This window comes from Triturus cristatus, chromosome 11 (genome assembly GCF_964204655.1).
Source record: "Triturus cristatus chromosome 11, aTriCri1.1, whole genome shotgun sequence".
NCBI lineage: Eukaryota > Metazoa > Chordata > Amphibia > Caudata > Salamandridae > Triturus > Triturus cristatus.
The window spans coordinates 782786580-782801740 of NC_140594.1; positions in this window are offsets into that span (position 1 = coordinate 782786580).

Below are 15161 nucleotides of genomic sequence, written 5' to 3' on the forward strand. Positions count from 1 at the left end.
CCTGTACCCACTTTGTACACTTTCTTTTTGTCTAATACAGTGCATAGCTATAAACAAAATGCGTAACTCGTATTCGGGCAGGCACTGGCAGGACAACGAAGAAAAGGGTGCTGGGATTTTGCACTTGGCTCCTTTTCAGCTCTTGGCCACTCTTTTGATCGGTCATCTTGTGTGCAGGCAGGAGCTCACTCTTTATCTTTAGACATATACATGTCTGGAAACTGACATTCGATGATCTCCCCAGAGGTCACATCTCGAAGGAAGACACGTTTTAAGTCCCCATACCTAGGCAGGTCCAGGCTACTCTCTGAGGAAGGGCAGAGAAAGACCACTATCTTTATTGTTTCAGGAATTTGCCTTACAACCACATTTAAAATACAAAAAGACATTGCAATTCAACTAAAATCACACAAAATAGTGTGTCCCAGTACCAAGAAAAACACGTAAAATTATGCAATATGTATCAACCCTCTTTGATAAAAGTGAAAGGCACTTGCTGGTACTAATCTTAAAGTGCAGGGATAATAAGATCAAGGTTTTTCATTATTGGAACTTGTGCAATTAACAAGGCCACAGATTCCTGTGATGCTCAAAACAATTTCCCATTGGACTATATCAACTCGGCAAGATAATGACATTCATGTTGTCATGAAATTAAATAGCATAAAACAATTAATCCTATTCATTAAGCCTAACAATAAAATATCATGCAGCGTAGAATCAGCAAAAATCCCAGCAAAGCTAAACACGTGTACAAAGGAGGTACGTAAGGGCAAATGCTCATAAAGTTCGAGATACATAGTTAACTCGAATACAGGGAATATCAATAGGTTAAAGCAGCTATTATTCATGTATATATGGTAATTAATTGTTCCTAGCTTCCTGTACTAATGCCCAGTAATGAGAAACTACAGATTACATTTTTTGTGCTCTTCTATCTTATAACAAAATGGCCAGACACATCTACTTGAGTTTATCACATGTAATCTGAATAGAGGCAAGATACAATTTCTGTGTGCTTTTACAAACTTGATGCAAAATAACAGAAGGTGCATGATGTCATCTTTTCGCACAAACTTACAGTCACAAAATTCACACCCCTTAACCTCACATTTTGGCCTCAATTTACAGAGTATGTCCCTGTTCAGGTTGGAGCTGGTCCAAATAATATTTGAACCCCAGTTCAACCTAATGATCAAAATAGACTGCCATTATACTACCTGGTCTTATTTGATTACATCTAAGTTCCTACTCTAATAGTTGATAATGTTGATAACGTTCTTCTACCATTTCCAATGTATCAGGGCGAACTTTACTTGGATAAGCCAATAAATACCCAATTGTAAATCTATTAGTAACTTTCTGACATGCATCAACCTACCACAACTTTCCACTTCCTCCACTGTCTTTGAATACCTAGAAGTATTTGAGTTCCTAACCAGCTTGATCCGGTACAATGCTGGGTGGATTTCAGCCAGGTCTGAGATCACAGTGTGACCAAGTTCAGCAAAAAAGGCCCAATAGAGGGGTACCAGGTGACCAGGTCTAACCCTTAGCAAGACACTTAGAAATGTATTTTCAACTAATTTCAATGCATGTAAGTTACCATACCCCAATACCTCTGCCCCATAGAGTACAGTGGCTACTGCTTTCTGTTTATAGCTTTGAAGTATAGTGCTAATGCACTGGGAACTGGCCTTTGCCCCAAATTTAAGCACAACACTTGGACGCCGATCACGATCCTGTAAAAACCGGGTACGAACCGTCGGACGGAGCATATTCTCCGTCCGACGCGTACCCGGTCGTCAAAATATACAAACATGGAATTACGATTCGCACGGGAACACCATTTCCGTACGAATCGTAAAAAACCCCGACCGAACAAAATAAACCTACAAATGCGATCCGGGAAAGCGCCGACCTGACGTCGGGACGCTCGCAGCCTGCCATTCACGAACCAGGAATTACGATTCGCACCGACGTCATCCCGCACGGTGAATATTTTCCGGCAGCCAAAAACTGCCGGGAAATCAGGACGACGCGAACAAGGACTACCAGTACGCGACGGACAGACAGGACGACGCGAACAAGGAGGACCAGTACGCGACAGGACGACGCGAACAAGGAGTACCAGTACGCGACGGACAGACAGGACGACGCGAACAAGGAGGACCAGTACGCGACAGGACGACGCGAACAAGGAGGACCAGTACGTGACGGACAGACATGGACCCGAACCTACGAGTCATCCCGGCCCTCATAGCAGTCGACCTCCTCCACAGGTTCGGACGCAGACGCCGCAGAAGGTCAGAACAACTAAGGGAGGGGGGAAAGTGGTGTGGGGGGGGGTGGCAGGACCAGGGCAGGCCACAAACCCCCCACCAAAGTCACACAGCACTCATGCCCTGGACATACCTGACTCCCAGGCCCTGGTCACTACGAGGGGGTGGGGGCGTGTCCAGATAAGCCAGCGACCGCCACAACGGAAGTCCGTCACGACGCGAACAGGCAACACAACCAGACAGGTACGTCCCGTACCCACGCCTGAAGAGCGTGGGTACGAGTCGAACCACGCCCACACCCACGTCACCCCAACAATGGCGGGACGGCTCGTACCCACGTGGCAAAGCGCTGGGTACGGCCCGCACAAGCATCACATAGCGTGGGGACGGATATGTACGGACCCTACCCCCACCCCGTATGCATGGAGCGTACCCCCCACCCCAACAGTGTAAGTACGACACGTACCCACACCCGCGTACGTATGGAGCGTACCCCCACCCCAACAGCGTAAGTACGACCCGTACCCACACCCGCGTACGTGTGGAGCGTACCCCCACCCCAACAGTGTAAGTACGACTCATACCCCCACCCGCGTACGTATGGAGCGTACCCCCACCCCAACAGTGTAAGTACGACTCGTACCCCCACCCGCGTACATATGGAGCGTACCCCCACCCCAACAGTGTAAGTACGACTCGTACCCCCACCCGCGTACGTATGGAGCGTACACCCACCCCAACAGTGTAAGTACGACTCGTACCCCCACCCGCGTATGTATGGAGCGTAGCCCCACCCCAACAGTGTAAGTACGACCCGTACCCACACCCGCGTACGTATGGAGTGTAGCCCCACCCCAACAGTGTAAGTATGACCCGTACCCACCCACGTACATATGGAGCGTACCCCCACCCCAACAGTGTAAGTACGACTCGTAACCCCACCCGCGTACGTATGGAGCGTACCCCCACCCCAACAGTGTAAGTACGACCCGTACCCACACCCGCGTACGTATGGAGCGTAGCCCCACCCCAACAGTGTAAGTACGACCCGTACACACACCCGCGTACGTATGGAGCGTACCCCCACCCCAACAGTGTAAGTACGACCCGTACCCACCCGCGTACGTATGGAGCGTACCCCCACCCCAACAGTGTAAGTACGACTCGTACCCTCACCTCGAATGCATGGAGCGTAGCCCCACCCCAACAGTGTAAGTACGACACGTACCCCCACCTCGAATGCATGGAGCGTACCCACATCCGTGAATGTCATGAGCGTACATATTGTGAAATTGGAGAGGTGGGTGCAGAGTCCTCCCAGCAGTGCCCTGTGACAGGAGGGGTGTGTGCAGAGTCCTCCCAGCAGTGCCCTGTGACAGGAGGGGTGTGTGCAGAGTCCTCCCAGCAGTGCCCTGTGACAGGAGGGGTGTGTGCAGAGTCCTCCCAGCAGTGCCCAGACACAGGAGGGGTGTGTGCAGAGTCCACCCAGCAGTGCCCTGAGACAGGAGGGGTGTGTGCAGAGTCCTCCCAGCAGTGCCCAGACACAGGAGGGGTGGGTGCAGAGTCCACCGAGCAGTGCCCTGAGACAGGAGGGGTGTGTGCAGAGTCCTCCCAGCAGTGCCCAGAACCAGGAGGGGTGTGTGCAGAGTCCTCCCAGCAGTGCCCAGACACAGGAGTGGTGTGTGCAGAGTCCTCCCAGCAGTGCCCTGTGACAGGAGGGGTGTGTGCAGAGTCCTCCCAGCAGTGCCCTGAGACAGGAGGGGTGTGTGCAGAGTCCTCCCAGCAGTGCCCAGACACAGGAGGGGTGGGTGCAGAGTCCTCCCAGCAGTGCCCAGACACAGGAGGGGTGTGTGCAGAGCCCTCCCAGCAGTGGCCTGAGACAGGAGGGGTGTGTGCAGAGTCCTCCCAGCAGTGCCCTGTGACAGGAGGGGTGTGTGCAGAGTCCTCCCAGCAGTGCCCAGACACAGGAGGGGTGTGTGCAGAGTCCTCCCAGCAGTGCCCTGTGACAGGAGGGGTGTGTGCAGAGTCCTCCCAGCAGTGCCCAGACACAGGAGGGGTGTGTGCAGAGTCCTCCCAGCAGTGCCCTGTGACAGGAGGGGTGTGTGCAGAGTCCTCCCAGCAGTGCCCAGACACAGGAGGGGTGTGTGCAGAGTCCTCCCAGCAGTGCCCTGAGACAGGAGAGGTGTGTGCAGAGTCCTCCCAGCAGTGGCCTGAGACAGGAGGGGTGTGTGCAGAGTCCTCCCAGCAGTGCCCTGTGACAGGAGGGGTGTGTGCAGAGTCCTCCCAGCAGTGCCCAGACACAGGAGGGGTGTGTGCAGAGTCCTCCCAGCAGTGCCCTGTGACAGGAGGGGTGTGTGCAGAGTCCTCCCAGCAGTGCCCAGACACAGGAGGGGTGTGTGCAGAGTCCTCCCAGCAGTGCCCAGACACAGGAGGGCTGTGTGCAGAGTCCTCCCAGCAGTGCCCTGAGACAGGAGGGGTGTGTGCAGAGTCCTCCCAGCAGTGGCCTGAGACAGGAGGGGTGTGTGCAGAGTCCTCCCAGCAGTGCCATGTGACAGGAGGGGTGTGTGCAGAGTCCTCCCAGCAGTGCCCAGACACAGGAGGGGTGTGTGCAGAGTCCTCCCAGCAGTGGCCTGAGACAGGAGGGGTGTGTGCAGAGTCCTCCCAGCAGTGCCCTGTGACAGGAGGGGTGTGTGCAGAGTCCTCCCAGCAGTGCCCAGACACAGGAGGGGTGTGTGCAGAGTCCTCCCAGCAGTGCCCAGACACAGGAGGGGTGTGTGCAGAGTCCTCCCAGCAGTGCCCTGTGACAGGAGGGGTGTGTGCAGAGTCCTCCCAGCAGTGCCCAGACACAGGAGGGGTGTGTGCAGAGTCCTCCCAGCAGTGCCCTGAGACAGGAGGGGTGGGTGCAGAGTCCTCCCAGCAGTGGCCTGAGACAGGAGGGGTGTGTGCAGAGTCCTCCCAGCAGTGCCCTGTGACAGGAGGGGTGTGTGCAGAGTCCTCCCAGCAGTGCCCAGACACAGGAGGGGTGTGTGCAGAGTCCTCCCAGCAGTGCCCTGTGACAGGAGGGGTGTGTGCAGAGTCCTCCCAGCAGTGCCCAGACACAGGAGGTGTGTGTGCAGAGTCCTCCCAGCAGTGCCCTGTGACAGGAGGGGTGTGTGCAGAGTCCTCCCAGCAGTGCCCAGACACAGGAGGGGTGTGTGCAGAGTCCTCCCAGCAGTGCCCTGTGACAGGAGGGGTGTGTGCAGAGTCCTCCCAGCAGTGCCCAGACACAGGAGGGGTGTGTGCAGAGTCCTCCCAGCAGTGCCCTGAGACAGGAGGGGTGTGTGCAGAGTCCTCCCAGCAGTGGCCTGAGACAGGAGGGGTGTGTGCAGAGTCCTCCCAGCAGTGCCCTGTGACAGGAGGGGTGTGTGCAGAGTCCTCCCAGCAGTGGCCTGAGACAGGAGGGGTGTGTGCAGAGTCCTCCCAGCAGTGCCCTGTGACAGGAGGGGTGTGTGCAGAGTCCTCCCAGCAGTGCCCAGACACAGGAGGGGTGTGTGCAGAGTCCTCCCAGCAGTGCCCTGAGACAGGAGGGGTGTGTGCAGAGTCCTCCCAGCAGTGGCCTGAGACAGGAGGGGTGTGTGCAGAGTCCTCCCAGCAGTGCCCTGTGACAGGAGGGGTGTGTGCAGAGTCCTCCCAGCAGTGCCCAGACACAGGAGGGGTGTGTGCAGAGTCCTCCCAGCAGTGCCCTGTGACAGGAGGGGTGTGTGCAGAGTCCTCCCAGCAGTGCCCAGACACAGGAGGGGTGTGTGCAGAGTCCTCCCAGCAGTGCCCAGACACAGGAGGGCTGTGTGCAGAGTCCTCCCAGCAGTGCCCTGAGACAGGAGGGGTGTGTTCAGAGTCCTCCCAGCAGTGGCCTGAGACAGGAGGGTGTGTGCAGAGTCCTCCCAGCAGTGCCATGTGACAGGAGGGGTGTGTGCAGAGTCCTCCCAGCAGTGCCCAGACACAGGAGGGGTGTGTGCAGAGTCCTCCCAGCAGTGGCCTGAGACAGGAGGGGTGTGTGCAGAGTCCTCCCAGCAGTGCCCTGTGACAGGAGGGGTGTGTGCAGAGTCCTCCCAGCAGTGCCCAGACACAGGAGGGGTGTGTGCAGAGTCCTCCCAGCAGTGCCCAGACACAGGAGGGGTGTGTGCAGAGTCCTCCCAGCAGTGCCCTGTGACAGGAGGGGTGTGTGCAGAGTCCTCCCAGCAGTGCCCAGACACAGGAGGGGTGTGTGCAGAGTCCTCCCAGCAGTGCCCTGAGACAGGAGGGGTGTGTGCAGAGTCCTCCCAGCAGTGGCCTGAGACAGGAGGGGTGTGTGCAGAGTCCTCCCAGCAGTGCCCTGTGACAGGAGGGGTGTGTGCAGAGTCCTCCCAGCAGTGCCCAGACACAGGAGGGGTGTGTGCAGAGTCCTCCCAGCAGTGCCCTGTGACAGGAGGGGTGTGTGCAGAGTCCTCCCAGCAGTGCCCAGACACAGGAGGTGTGTGTGCAGAGTCCTCCCAGCAGTGCCCTGTGACAGGAGGGGTGTGTGCAGAGTCCTCCCAGCAGTGCCCAGACACAGGAGGGGTGTGTGCAGAGTCCTCCCAGCAGTGCCCTGTGACAGGAGGGGTGTGTGCAGAGTCCTCCCAGCAGTGCCCAGACACAGGAGGGGTGTGTGCAGAGTCCTCCCAGCAGTGCCCTGAGACAGGAGGGGTGTGTGCAGAGTCCTCCCAGCAGTGGCCTGAGACAGGAGGGGTGTGTGCAGAGTCCTCCCAGCAGTGCCCTGTGACAGGAGGGGTGTGTGCAGAGTCCTCCCAGCAGTGGCCTGAGACAGGAGGGGTGTGTGCAGAGTCCTCCCAGCAGTGCCCTGTGACAGGAGGGGTGTGTGCAGAGTCCTCCCAGCAGTGCCCAGACACAGGAGGGGTGTGTGCAGAGTCCTCCCAGCAGTGCCCTGAGACAGGAGGGGTGTGTGCAGAGTCCTCCCAGCAGTGGCCTGAGACAGGAGGGTTGTGTGCAGAGTCCTCCCAGCAGTGCCCTGTGACAGGAGGGGTGTGTGCAGAGTCCTCCCAGCAGTGCCCAGACACAGGAGGGGTGTGTGCAGAGTCCTCCCAGCAGTGGCCTGAGACCGGAGGGGTGTGTGTAGAGTCCTCCCAGCAGTGCCCTGTGACAGGAGGGGTGTGTGCAGAGTCCTCCCAGCAGTGCCCTGTGACAGGAAGGGTGTGTGCAGAGTCCTCCCAGCAGTGCCCAGACACAGGAGGGGTGTGTGCAGAGTCCTCCCAGCAGTGCCCTGAGACAGGAGGGGTGTGTGCAGAGTCCTCCCAGCAGTGGCCTGAGACAGGAGGGGTGTGTGCAGAGTCCTCCCAGCAGTGCCCTGTGACAGGAGGGGTGTGTGCAGAGTCCTCCCAGCAGTGCCCAGACACAGGAGGGGTGTGTGCAGAGTCCTCCCAGCAGTGCCCTGTGACAGGAGGGGTGTGTGCAGAGTCCTCCCAGCAGTGCCCAGACACAGGAGGGGTGTGTGCAGAGTCCTCTCAGCAGTGCCCTGTGACAGGAGGGGTGTGTGCAGAGTCCTCCCAGCAGTGCCCAGACACAGGAGGGGTGTGTGCAGAGTCCTCCCAGCAGTGCCCTGAGACAGGAGGGGTGTGTGCAGAGTCCTCCCAGCAGTGGCCTGAGACAGGAGGGGTGTGTGCAGAGTCCTCCCAGCAGTGCCCTGTGACAGGAGGGGTGTGTGCAGAGTCCTCCCAGCAGTGCCCTGAGACAGGAGGGGAGTGTGCAGAGTCCTCCCAGCAGTGCCCTGAGACAGGAGGGGTGGGGGCCTATCACTCCCAGCAGTGCCCTGAGACAGGAGGGGTGGGTGCCTATCACTCCCAGCAGTGCCCTGAGACAGGAGGGGTGGGGGCCTATCACTCCCAGAAGTGCCCTGAGACAGGAGGGGTGGGGGCCTATCACTCCCAGCAGTGCCCTGAGACAGGAGGGGTGGGTGCCTATCACTCCCAGCAGTGCCCTGAGACAGGAGGGGTGGGGGCCCATCACTCCCAGCAGTGCCCATGGAACGCAAAGGGTGGAGTAGTCACAGATACCATGCCCACAAATGTCAGTCAGGTGCACAAAGACCCTGCAGTACATGTATCACATGTGTTCGAGTCTGGGAGTATACGCATGCATAGCGCAGAAAAGAAAACATGTACACATGAAGTCATGTCAATAGGCCACATACACAAGTACAATGACTACCAAGGATGCCACGAATGACGCAGGTGGAGACATCGCTCAGCATGCATGTGCAAAGGTGAAGGACTACGTCACACACCCAGCTAATGGACACACAGCTCTGTGCCAAAGTCAGGGGACACCCTGCAGGGAAGAAGTCAGGGTACACAGAGGAAGGAATACACCTTGGGACAATTGCAACATGCAGCAACTGCTTACATGAATGGAGAAAGGTAGCTAACACCGTGTGATGGCACACAGATCCCAGGGTCCCCCCTATGACCAGCACACTACTACATTTCCCACACACCCAACACATGACCAACACCCACAACCATGTAGCAGCCCCACCAACAGCAAGGCCAGCTATGCAGGAGTGTTCCAAGGGCAAAAATAAATAGCTTTATTCAGCATGAGAAAAAAACTAGTATGACGTGAGTCCAAATTTAACAAAGGCCATAGGGCAGTCCAGGAGTCCCAGTTGGATGGGGGACACAGTGGGATGCGTGTCCCCTAGCTTGCCTGCACAGTTACAATCCGTTGTCTTCCACAGGGGTCAGGGCATCATGTGGGGGGGAAGAAACAGGCACCGCAGGGACAGGAGGGTGAAGGGTAGGTGTCGTGGGTGCAGGGATGGAGGACTCCACCACAGGGGGTGGGGCAGGGCCAAAGGCGGAGGCCAGGATCTCGCTGCACACCTTAGCAAGGTCCTCCAGGGACTCCTCTGCACCCGAACGAAGGAACCACAGGCCCCAAGGAGGGGGGGGGGAGGGGGTCAGAGGGATGGGTCGCAGCGCCACTGTGGAAGGGTGTGGACAGGGGGGGGGAATCAAGCACCCTGACCGGGGACCTCCTTGACCGCTTGCGGGGTGGTGTCACTGTGGGGCTCAGGGACAGAGCGGCCATGAAGGAGTCTTTGGGGGAGATGTGGGCAGGAGAGCTGAGGGGAGGGGATTTGGAGGGAGTGGATTGGGTGGAATGCGGACTCCCACTCTGGCTGCGTGTCACACGTTTGCCCCCCGACCCAGTGGGTGTGCCTACTGCACCCTGTGTGTGCGTGTCAGGAGGTGTGCGGCGGACCTTCCCTGCTGGTGTGGTGCCTGTGTCTGTTGTGGTGGGTGCATGCTTACGTCTGGGTGTATGTTGGACAGGCATGGGAGTGGGAAAGGTGGAAGGAGCAGGGGTAGGGGGTGGGACGTAGCGCTGCAGGAGACCCACTGCTGCAGTCAGTGTGGAGTCTATGGACCTCAGCAAGTTGCGTTGGTCAGCCTGCGATGAATGAATGCCCTCCAAGTATGCCTCCATGTTGTTGAGGACCTGGCTGTGGCCATGGAGGACATTAAGGATCGCAGTCTGACCAATCTGCAACTGCCGCTGGATGTCCACAGACTCAGCATTGGCGGCAGCAGTGGAGACAGGGGCAGGGGGTGCGGTGCCTGGCAGGAAGGAGACATGTGGTGACCGGGCACGTTGGGAAGGGACACGAGCACGTGGGAGGCGGCTGATGGCAATGGAGGGGGCGGTGCCAGATGTAGGGCTGCTGTCAGATGGTGGTGCAGCCACCGCCCACTCGGAGTGATCATCCTCGGACCCGTCCGCTTCATAGTCTGTTGTGCCAGTCGACAGGTCCCCGGGGTCACTCTCCACCGCCTCTGTCCCACTCGAAGTGCCAGCCCCGATGTCACCGCTGGCACTGGTGCTCGGTCCCTCCGCGCCGTCTGTGTCCATGTCTCCCACCGTGTCCCCCGACGATGCTGTGGGCAGGGTGAAGAGACAGAAAGTAATCATACACCTGTATACATATGTCACATGAGTACAATCTACGTAGGTTACAGTGCATAGCCTGAAACAAAGGATGAGTTACAACTACAAAACAAGGTACATACGTAGGCCCTGCAAGACACAGTTGTGTGACCCACCATGCCATGGAAAAACTATGGAGAGCATGACACAATAGCAAATGAGATGACATGGCAATCTGACTGAGGAGCAAGGCCCTGGGGACAATTCAGCACTGCATCTGCACCACACAGCGTGGCAGGAAATTGGGATGAGCAGGGACCAAATCCAGGAACTAGAGGCACATGCAGCATAGGTAATACTGAGAACATGCCCACCCTGACTGGCACGCTGCACCTTGAGTGTATGTCCAGACAAACATCACACACTGGCCAGTCCGAGCAAGGAGATGACAGGTCTTGACATGTAGGCCATGGCCGCCCCACCCACCCCCTACATGAGACACATCTGTGGAGACACAGGAAGCACTTACATCTCTTAGTCTGGGTGAAATACACATGGGATGCAATAATTCAAGATTGCACACCAAATACCCAAGGTGCGCCTGTCCAAAGAATCATGTACAAATGGGCATCATCAGATGATTGCTACAAGACACACAGGCAATGCCCACCGTGAGTATGTACTTGGAAAATCAGGTCAGGCTGGACAGTGGACACTTGTAATACATCTCACGTCAAGAAACATGGTGCCAGGGGATAATGGCACAGAGCACAACCTATGCTGTAGACACAGAGATTGTCGGCATTCTCGGATTACACACATGATACCTAGGAAAAGATGCCCCTGGGGACAGTAGTGGCCACACAACTCCATGCTCCTGAATGGAAATGACTGCAACACACGCTAACATCCCAGCACTATGCGTAACGCACACTCATGCACATCATGTGACAGGCCTGCTGGAAGGCCTCACACTCAAGAGATTAACTCCCATGTCTGAAATCAGCATTAGTGCCAACTGACATGGAACCCACAAGTCCAGAACTGGACAGGGCACAGGCAAGGTCACTAAACCTCTTACACACCACCCCCACACATGATGCTGCAGGCATTGTACACTTGGAGAAGGTGTCAGGCTACATAACTTTGTGATGGAGTGACTACACAGAGACCAGGGAACACATTGCAAGGTGGGGAAGGGAGGCAGGAGAGGCCTGCAACACTGTGGGTAACAGGATCGTCACAGCACCATAAACCCTGGAAGTGTATCCATGGAACAGTGCACTTACAAATGCTGGTGAAACACAACAAACACACACATGTACCTACCCCCTTCCGGCTGCTGCATGTCCTGTAGACGCCTGTCCAAGTCTGGAAAGACCACCGCCAGCACACGTTTCTGGATGTGGGAGAGACGGCGGCGTCCGCGGTTCTTGTGGCTCTCAGGTGAGTCCCCCAGCAGGAGCCTTGCGATCCTCCGCGTCCAGCACCGGATATCCTGCCAGCGTTTCCTCACCTGGGACAGGTGCCGCCTCCGACCATCCGCACTCCTCACGGCGCTGACGGCGTCCAGCCATATCTGCTCCTTGGCAGAGGCGTCTACCTGTGAGGATGAACAAGTGACACTACATCAATACACCTTGCACATGTCACGGGGACACAGATTAGAACACATTTGCTGTTTACAACAAGGCATAGTATGCATCCAACGCATTGCAACTTTGTCATAGGGACATGATCCTGTGGGGGAAGGCCAAAAGCAGTACGTGCCATTGAAAGGACACAGGTGGAATGAGGGCAACTACACAATCAATGATCCAGGCTCACACTGTGCATCACACCCACCCCTCCTGTCTCAGGGCACTGCTGGGAGTGATAGGCCCCCACCCCTCCTGTCTCAGGGCACTGCTGGGAGTGATAGGCCCCCACCCCTCCTGTCTCAGGGCACTGCTGGGAGGACTCTGCACACTCCCCTCCTGTCTCAGGGCACTGCTGGGAGTGATAGGCCCCCACCCCTCCTGTCTCAGGGCACTGCTGGGAGGACTCTGCACACTCCCCTCCTGTCTCAGGGCACTGCTGGGAGTGATAGGCCCCCACCCCTCCTGTCTCAGGGCACTGCTGGGAGTGATAGGCACCCACCCCTCCTGTCTCAGGGCACTGCTGGGAGTGATAGGCCCCCACCCCTCCTGTCTCAGGGCACTGCTGGGAGTGATAGGCCCCCACCCCTCCTGTCTCAGGGCACTGCTGGGAGTGATAGGCACCCACTGCTGGGAGTGATAGGCCCCCACCCCTCCTGTCTCAGGGCACTGCTGGGAGTGATAGGCACCCACCCCTCCTGTCTCAGGGCACTGCTGGGAGTGATAGGCCCCCACCCCTCCTGTCTCAGGGCACTGCTGGGAGTGATAGGCCCCCACCCCTCCTGTCTCAGGGCACTGCTGGGAGTGATAGGCACCCACCCCTCCTGTCTCAGGGCACTGCTGGGAGTGATAGGCCCCCACCCCTCCTGTCTCAGGGCACTGCTGGGAGTGATAGGCCCTCACCCCTCCTGTCTCAGGGCACTGCTGGGAGACATCAGGCATTCCCCCCCCTGGGACCCACCCTACAGTACAAAGCATGTGTGTCACACCTGGACACAATGGCAGAAATCACAGTCACTAAAAAGGGACACAGTCTGTGCCAGTGGACGCTGAACTCACCTGATAACCTGGTCGCCCATACAGCATGGGGTACCGTGGGAGGATCACATCCACCAAAGCCATGTTCTCCTCCAGGGTGAATGGCTGTGACCTCTCCACAGCCCTTGACATGGTTCCAGGGAATCAGTAGCAGCAGCTGGGTCGTGGAATATAAAGATGTGCAGGCAAGTGCTCCCTCATGGGACCTGGCTGCCTTATATCTGCCTTGCTGGCCCATCTCATGCACAGGAGTACAGAGTGATTGGTCACTCACATTTGCATCCTATGTTTCCTCCAATCCCTTCAAACCTAGCAGTCTGTGTGTTCTCTATCGGTTTCATTCTCCTGCATGATGTCAGCCCCACAAACACATTGCAACAAAGTAGATTCATTCCAACTGACTACTGCTGTGCACCTTCCAGAACACATTCAAATTTTGAACTTGGTCTCCATGACAACCAGCATGCATGTAGGCCTTAATACTTGTCCCTCATGTGTCCCCTATGTAATTTGGAGCTCCACACACAGGTACGGTGCGTTCCGGGGCCCTAGGGCACCCCAAATGCATTGCAACGGACCGTACACGCGTGCCTACGTTCACTATCACTATGGGTGTCCTCGCGTATGCGTACTCGTAGTGGTACGGGCCGTACACACGCCTGTACGCTCCCTATCACTATGGGTGTCCTCGCGTATGCGTACTCGTAGTGGTACGGGCCGTACACACGCCTGTACGCTCCCTATCACTATGGTTGTCCTCGCGTATGCGTACTCGTAGTGGTACGGGCCGTACACACGCCTGTACGCTCCCTATCACTACGTGTACGCATACGCGAGGACACCCATAGTGATAGGGAGCGTACAGGCGTGTGTACGGCCCGTACCACTACGAGTACGCATACGCGAGGACACCCATAGTGATAGGGAGCGTACAGGCGTGTGTACGGCCCGTACCACTACGAGTACGCATACGCGAGGACACCCATAGTGATAGGGAGCGTACAGGCGTGTGTACGGCCCGTACCACTATGGGTGTTCTTGCGTATGCCTACTCGTAGTGGTACGGGCCGTACACATGCCTGTACGCTCGCCATCACGATGGGTACACATACGGCAGCACTCCCATAGTGATATGGGAACGTACACAGGCCCTCTTCGCAGCAGTACAGCGGTTTTCACACATCACAGTGGTGACAGGCGGCACAGAGGTAGGGATAGGGCGGACATACTTGTCCATGGATGGACATACTTGTCCATGAATGGACATACTTGTCCATTAATTGACATCAAGGCATCGTCTGTGCATTACTACATGTGTGGGGCACAGGTGTGACGGCCTGTGATGTGGAACATTACTCCTGAGTCGAGAAGGCACCAGTTGTATGATGAGATGTCTACAGATGTACTGTGTGATGGTGCAATGTGTGCCAGGCATGCCCTTGACTCCTTTGACATGTGTGCATGTCGTACTGCACACTTGGGGTGAGCGTCACTGGCATGGCACGGACACCAACACACGGAAGTGTCCCCTGATGCCCGGTACAGGGGTTATCACACCTGACTTGTCACTACCCACGGTGCACAATGTGACTATGTCATGTATGTGTGGGGGCTTCCCATCAGGTTGATGTTGGAGCACCCTCAAAAGCTGCAGCCGTTGCAGCAACCAACATGTGTCTGTGTGTAGATTGTCATTGCACACTGTTCCGCACACCATGCCACATGTGGTATCGGATGTGAGGTGCACATGTATGCATGGGACACGGAGTAGCGTGACAAGGACATGTCTGCATCCTCACAATGAATGTGTGGTGAGTCATGACATGTGCACCTTCATGGCAAGGTGTGTGGGCTGTCCTAGTGTAATGTCATGTGACCTGTGGCTCTAGTGTTCCGCTACCAGTCTCTGCAATCGGCATCCTACTTCTGCTGATGTGTGGGCGTATGTCACTCCTGTCTTGCGTCTGGCTGTTCACTTGCACTGGGACACAGCTATTCCCATGGCGTGGCATGGGGAGGTTCTCAATCTCCGTGTGTAGCTGGGTCTTGGTAGGAGTGTCACCTTGCATCCATACGTGTCCTGGGCATGTAGCACATACCTGACTCCCTATGTAGCATATGTGTATTGACAGATTAACATGTGCTCAGTACATATGAATTGTTGTCGTAGTGCACTCACTCTTCCTTGTCACTTCCAAATTACTGCAGAGAGCCGCCTCTTGCCCGACCAATTCCGGACTTGGCTGCCATGCAGGAGAATGACAGC